A 7,677-nucleotide genomic window follows, 5' to 3' on the forward strand; every position below is an offset into this window, starting at 1 on the left:
CAAAAATAATTCTTAAGATTGAATTCACCATAGGGGCGGCCAGGTGGCTCAGCGAGTAAGAGCACCGGCTCCAGTGTCAGGATGACCTGGGGATGAAATCTGGGCTCAGATACTCAGCACCACACCCAGAAATAACTGGCCGTGTAACCTTGAGCAAGTTACTTAACCCCGATTGCTTTAAAAAAAAGATTGAATTCACCTACCTAAATGAACAGAGAAAAGAAGAGTGTGTGAGAAGCACAAGGAGATGGGGGGGGGGGGAGAGAGAGAGATGGGAAGGAGAATCACAGCAGCACATCTCCGGGGATGAGGGCAACATCAGACACCATCTAAGCCAACCTGCCATTTCACAGATGAGCTCCCTGAGACCCGGAGAGTTTAAGGAACTTGTCCAAGCTCACATAGTCAGAGGCAGGATTTAACCCTACCTCCTCTGACTGCAAAGCCAAAAGGGAGAAGAGGAAGGAAGGAGAGAGGAGAGAAGGAAGATAAGAAAGAGATAAGGAGAGAGAGCACCATGGAAGGAGAAGATGTGGGAAGCAGGGAGAGGGAAGTCACTAGAGACTGGGTGGGAAACTCTGGAGCATAAGGGGAGCTTTCCTTCTCTTTGTCCAAACACAAATACCCCCAATACAGACCTGAGGCAGAAAGAACACTGGGGCCATTGAAGCTGTAAGTGTAGAGGGAAGATTTTCATTGACTTCTGAGGGAAAATTCTCCTGTCCCCTGACTTTCTCTACTTGGGAACTGACTTTTTTTTTTAACCAAAAAGCTCTTCAGATCAAAGGTTACACATAAACACAAACACACGGCCCACTTTTTGTCCTGTGGCATCCTGTCTAATGGATTTCAGTTAAGTGGGGAGATATTTCTGTCTTTTCTGGCCTTCTCTCCATAGGTTAGTTCTCCAAAAAGAGCTTCTTTCAATGGATGTTCAGTAAGGAAGGGGATTAGGTGATGACACTCCAGACATGTACAAGGACAGCCTACTGCACTATCCAGATGGCCTCTTTATAATCCTCATCTTTCCCCAAAATATTTTGGGAATCTTTGTGCTGCCAGTCATGTCGCTGTCTGCTTGCTCAATTTTCAGAATCTCCTTGGACTCAGCCACCACCCTGATACAGGGCAGGCCCTCATCACTTCATGTCTGGGCTATGACAATAGATGTTAATTGGTCTGCCTGTTACAAGTCCCTCCATCCTCCATTAAAGTGATATTACTTAGGTCTGACCATATCACCTCTATTCAGTAAACACCAGAGGCTCCCAGATCAATTATAAAATCCTCCCTTTTGCATTCATACTCTAGCCCCCTCCCCACTTTCCAATCTTCTTACACTTGCCTCTCGCCCTCATACTCTATGAACCGGTGACACTGACATCCTTGCTATTGTTCTTCAAATAAGACATTGTATCTCCCAACTGAGAGTTTTCAGGAGCTGACTGACCCCCATGCCTGGATGCCTGGAATTCTCTCCCTCCTTCCTCCTGTCCGTCTCCTGACTTCTCTGACTTTCTTTGAGTCTCCCTTAAAGTTCCACTTTTCATAGGAAGACTTTCTCCATTCCCCTCCATGCTAGTGCCTTCCCTCTGTTGATTACCTCCTTATGCTGTCTATACCTAGTCTATACACAGTTGTTTGCATGTCGTTGCCCCGTGCCGGGCACATAGGTACTTAGCAAATGTTAGTTGACTGACTAAATCACAGGAATGACTGAATCTCAAGAGACTTCAGAAGCCATGTAATCAAAACTATGCCTGAACACAAATCTTGTCCTCCACATAGACAACGATAGAGGCAGTGTGGCTCAGTGGACTGGACTTAGATATTTATTAATGTTGGGATTCAGGGCAATTCCTTAATCTCTCTGAGCCTTAGTTTCACCACCTATAAAATGAAGGGGGTTGGGCTCAATGGCCACCATGATCCCTTCCAACTCCAAATCTATGAGGATCCAGCCTTGCTCTGAAGCTTTCTAGTGAAGGACCCACCACCAGCTCATCCCACTTTTGGACAGATCCTGTTTCCTTCCACAAAACCTAACCCTACCTTTGTATAATTTTCACTGCTCTCTGGGGTTTTTGCCCTTTTTTTTGTATCCCTAGCACTTAGCATAGGGCCTGACACTTATTAAAATGCTTGCAGATTTGACTCTGGGGCCAAGCAAATAAAAGCTCTCTTTGACATGTTGGGTTTTCATATACTTAAGGACAACTACCTAGGCTTTCCAGTTCAAAATGTCTCTCCCCCCACTCCCAGTCAAAACAAACCTACCCACCCTAAGTGGGCAGAGGTCTCCAACCTTGACTGGGTTAAAGAAATCCTTCTACTTCCTTGATCCCCAAATAGCCTCAGCATGAAATCTCCGACCCTCCTGACAGCATCTACACTGTTCTACCTTTTAGAAGTTTGAAACCTTATGCTGTTATCTGGGGCCATTTTTGATAGAGTGCATGTAAATCACAACAAAAACTTAAGCACTATATAACTGTCCATTAGAAGCCTGGAATACACATTGTCAGAGTTGGGAGGGACTCTAGATAACTAAGAATAATGTATTAAAGCTAAAAGGAACCTTAGAACACAGAAGATCAGAGCTGGGGGAGAGGGACTTAGAACACAGGATGTCAGAGCAGGGAGGGCTTTAGAGAACTATAGAGTCCAAAATATCAAAACTGGGAGGTTCCTTAGAACATAGGATATCAGAGCTGAGAAAGGCTTTAGAATATAGATCATTGGAGTTAGAAAAGATGGGAGAGGTTATGGAGTCCAAACTTTTCATTTTAAATAAAATAGGACTGAAGATTAGAGAGGGAAGTCCTGATAAATAGGGATAGAATCTAGGTCTCCAAGGCTCTTTCATTCTGCCTTACCAGACTGCCTCTCTCAAGCAAAGAAGCAATATTTTAAGCCTACTATATGTTTCTGTTGAAGCACTATGCATTTAGCACTATTTCCCAAGAGGGACAACATTTTTCTAAGAGTACTTCATTTCTGTATTCACAGCATAGGACTATACAGTATGTGGCTCTTCCCTCCCCCCATACCCTGTTCTCTCCTGGCCGATTGCTCCTGTCCTTTCTTTGTCCAGTAGGATGGACAGGTCACTTACCTTGTTGGGGCTAATTGTGTCATCCCTAGGGTTTGACCAAATAGTTTTTCAAGGCCCATGTTCTAAGGTCCTTTCTGGCTTTAGATATTCTAGGTTCTAAGATCTATTCATACTAAAGTCCCTCCCAAATCTAGCATTCTGTTTTAACATTCTATGTTCTAAAGCTAGGGGTGAGGAACCTGTAGCCTAGAGGCCACGTGTGGTCCTCTAGGTACTCAAGTTCGACCCTTTGACAAAGTGGCATTGAGGCTACAGGTTCCCCACCCCTGCTATAATCTATGTTCTTCAAACAGTTCTCTAAAGAAGAATTACGAACTATTAATAACTTATGAAAGAATGCTCCAAATCACTAACAAGAAAAATTCAAATCAAAATAACCCCCGAGGTTTTTTGTCTCAGAATGGCCAATATAAAAATGACATAATATGGGAATAATTCACGTGGGAGCAGTTGGATAAAGCTTAGCACAATACCTGGCTTGAATAGATGCTTCACAAATGCTAGTCGACTGACACCAAAGCTTTGTGAGTAGAGCTGTGAAATGGTACAACTGTTCTGAAATACTCTTTGGAGTTATGCAACTACAGGGGCTAAGATAATCAGACCCTTTGACTCAGAGATTCCACTGCTAGGCATATGCCCTACCGAGGTCAACGACACAAAGAAAAACTCCATCTGTACCAAAATATTCATAGAAGCACATTCTGTAGTTGCAAAGAACTGTAAACAAAAAAGACACCCATAGATTGGGGAATGAATAAACAAATTGTGGAACATGAACGGAATGGACTGGATATGATGACATTGTAAGAAACAATGAATATGATGATGACAGAGAAGAATTCAAAGACTTACATGAACTGATGCAAAGTGAAGTAGTGAAGTAAGCAGAGATAGGAAAACAATATACGCAACAACTACAATGAAAATGAACAGAACAACCACAAAACAATCTAAAGTGAATATCACAAAATTATAACCTTGGCTCCAAAAAAGAGATATAAGAAAATACTTCCCTTCCTCCCCCAGTCCTTTGTAGATGTGGGAGCATCCATGAGTGTGAAACATTAAATATAATGTCATAATTTTTCTAAGTGTTGATTGTTTTTGCTGTACTTTTTTTCTTTTCATCTTTTAACAACCCTTTTTTGTAAGGGATGACTCTCTAGGAGAAAGGAAGAAGAATCCAGGAGAAAAATATGTGACATGAAAACAAAAGCTATCAATAAAAATATGTTTTAAAACTATCCTATGATATTTAAACTATTCCATTTCTAACAGCCTGTCTTCTTAGGGTTTCCTCTAGTTCTGACCATAATTCTATAATTATCTGCCTAATTGGTCCTTAGACCATTCATCAGATGGATCCTAGATTTAGAGCTGAAGGTACCTTATTAATGATCTAGTTCAGAAGTGGGGAAGCTTCAGCCTCCAGGCCACATGTAGCCCTCTAGGTCCTTGAGTATGGCCCTTTGGCTGAGTTCAAGTTTTATAGAACAAATCTTTTTATTAAAGGGGTTTGTTCTGTGAAGTTTGGATTCAATCAAAGGTCCACACTTGAGGACCTAAAGGGCCACATGATCTAGTCCAACCCTCTCATTTTACAGATTAGGAAACTGAGGCCCAGAGAGAGCACCAACTTGCCTAAGGTCACATATGTAGCAAGTGTGAAAGCCAGGATTTAAATTCAGGTCCTCTGACCACAAGTCCAACACTCTTTCCACTACTTTGTGCTATATGTTCAATGAATAAGGGTCACTATATTGAGATAAACTGCAGTACAACTGTACCAGCCCAAGTACTGTCTGCCATAGTCTGGATAATAGTCAATAGACATTCTTGAATTTTCGGGTATGGATAGTCAACATGGAAAAAATTATGCTCATTTTATTAGTCAGAAATCAAGGTGTGATGGGGTGGCTAGGTGGCAAAGTAAATAGAGCACCAGCCCTGGAGTCAGGAGGACCTGAGTTCAAATCTGGCCTTAGACACTTAACACAAAACTAGCCATGTGACCTTGAGCAAATCACTTAACCCCAATTGCCCTACCTTACCCTCTCCAAAAAGCAAAAAAAAAAAAAAAATAAGAGAAAGAAAGAAATCTAGGTGTGTTTAGTTGAGTATTTTTATTGGATGATCATTTCCACCTTTGGGGGAAGTAGGAGGTAGACCATGATTGGGTGGACCACCCTTTAAAGCCTCCTTATCTTCAAGAGAGATAGATATAGGGCATAAATTATGCATACACACACACATACATATACACATATGCATGTATGTATTATGTGTGTATGTATATATCCATCAGTCCTTTTGGCCTATGGGTATGATATTCTTTTGGGGTTCAGGATGAAAGCCATTTGCCCTGGTCATTCCCCTGGAGTAGTTTTTCCCTAGACCAGAAGGATAGCAGTTAACTTAATCCCTGTCATTTTATTTTCCTTCCCACAAAACACTTATTATACAAAAGACAATCACAGATGCTGAGCAAACATATTTGTCAAAACAAGCAGAAAAACAGTGACTGGGGAAGTTACATATATGGAATATACCAGAATTAGGAGCTCTGTGACTTGGGAGCTCAACCAATCAGAGAATGGTCTCTATTCTTAGCAGTCACTTTGGTATAAGTATTGGGAATCAATGTGTCTGTTGGAACATCTGCTCCTTCCCACAGACCTGTGACTCTGGGGGTAGATGCTCCTCCATTCAAAGTCTGTGCTCTCAGGGGCAGCCAAGTGGCAAAGTGAGTAAGAGCACTGGCCCCAGAGTCGGGATGACCTGGGATCGAATCTGGGCTCAGATACTTAGCACCACACCCAAAAATAACTGGCCATGTAACCTTAAGCAAATTACTTAACCCCAATTGCTTAAAAAAAAAAGTCTGTGCTCTCTCTCTGTCTCTCTCTGTGCCAGACAGAAATCATACCTGCCACATGAACTGAAGTGCCACATTCAAAATCACTAACACTCTCCCATCGCATACAAGAACATTTGAGTTGGAGTCAAGGTGAGGAATGGGAAGAAACATTTATTATGTACCTACTATGTGCCGGGCTATGTGCTAACTATTTTACAAATGTTGTCTCCTTTGATCTTCATGGTCTCCATTTTACAGTTGAGGAAACTGAGACAGACAAAGGATAAATGACTTGCCCAGGGTCACACAGCTGGTAAGTGTCTGAAGAAGAATTTGAACTCAGTCTTCTTGGCTCCAAGCCCAGTGCTCTGTCCATTGTGTTCCTACCCCAGGTATCTACTAGTTGTATGACCCTGAATAATCACTTACCCTGTATTTCCTCATCTCTAAAGGACAGTTAATAACAAATAGTACCTGCCTCACAGGGCTGTTGGTAGGATCAAGTGATATCTGATTGAACCTGAGTTCAAATGCAGCCTCAGACAATTACTAACTGTGTGACTCTGGACAAGTCACTTAACCTCCATTTCCCTTAATCCATTGGAGAAGGAAATGGCAAACCATTCCAATATCTTTGCCAAGAAAACCTCCTGTATATTATTTTCATGTTGTGGTTCATGGGGTCACAAAGATTCCGACATGACTTAACCACAACAATGTACTTGTTGCCTCCTCCAATAAAATATAAACTCTTTCAGGATAGGAACTGTTTTTCTTTTTGTCTCTATCTTCCAGTGCCTAGACCAGTGTCTGCTTAATAAATACTTGTCGATTGATTGATTTCTATTCTGACATACTATATTCACATGACCATCACTACTTTGACTCAGAACCTATTATCTATTTAAGCAAAGCATTTCACTTGAGATTTAGAGCTGAGAGGGGCCTCAGAGATCATCTAATCCAACACTCTCATTTTATAGCTGGGGAGACTGAGGCCTAAAGAGGAAAAGCCAAATAGAAATAATAATTTAAAAGTCCAAATTTGAGCCCAGTTTCTCTTTTTTTATTATCAATTTATTTATCAGCTCCTTTCTTCAACCCAGTGCCTTTTCCATCATACTAAACAGCAGGATAGGGGAGTGGGGGTGGAGGTAACGAATGGTAAGTAGAGGTCACTTAAGCCATTTTACTTCATGGTTTTGTCCTGTACCACTCCCATAGCCAGTGAGTCAGTGAATCAGTCAGTATTCATAAAAGTGATTTTAAATTTTGGCAAAGTCAATTCCTTTCCCGGAAAGGCATCCAAAATGATTACTTACAATGCTATGAGATAACGAACACAACAGCAATTGGGTTCTGGGTTTTATTTATTTATTTTTTAATTTTGGAGAAAGAGAGAAGGGAAAGTGAGAAAGAACCAGAGAAAGTGAGAGGGAAAAGAAAGTGAGACAAATAAAAAAAAGATAAAGTGAGAAAAGGAAAAAAGAGAGAAAGTGAAAAAAGAAAGATAAGAGTGAGAGGGAGAAAGAAAGGAAGAAAAGAGAGAGAAAGAAAGAAGGAAAAGAAGAGAGGAAAGAGAGGAGAGAAAGAAGAGAGAAGGAAAGAAAGGGAAAGAGAGAAGGAAAGAGAGAGAAAGAGAAAGAGGGAGGGAAAGAAAGAAAGAAAGAAAGAAAGAAAGAAAGAAAGAAAGAAAGAAAGA

Source organism: Petaurus breviceps, unplaced genomic scaffold (assembly GCF_028583685.1).
Source record: "Petaurus breviceps papuanus isolate PSGF00001 unplaced genomic scaffold, PetGlider_PUasm1.0 91041, whole genome shotgun sequence".
NCBI classification, from domain to species: Eukaryota; Metazoa; Chordata; class Mammalia; order Diprotodontia; family Petauridae; genus Petaurus; species Petaurus breviceps.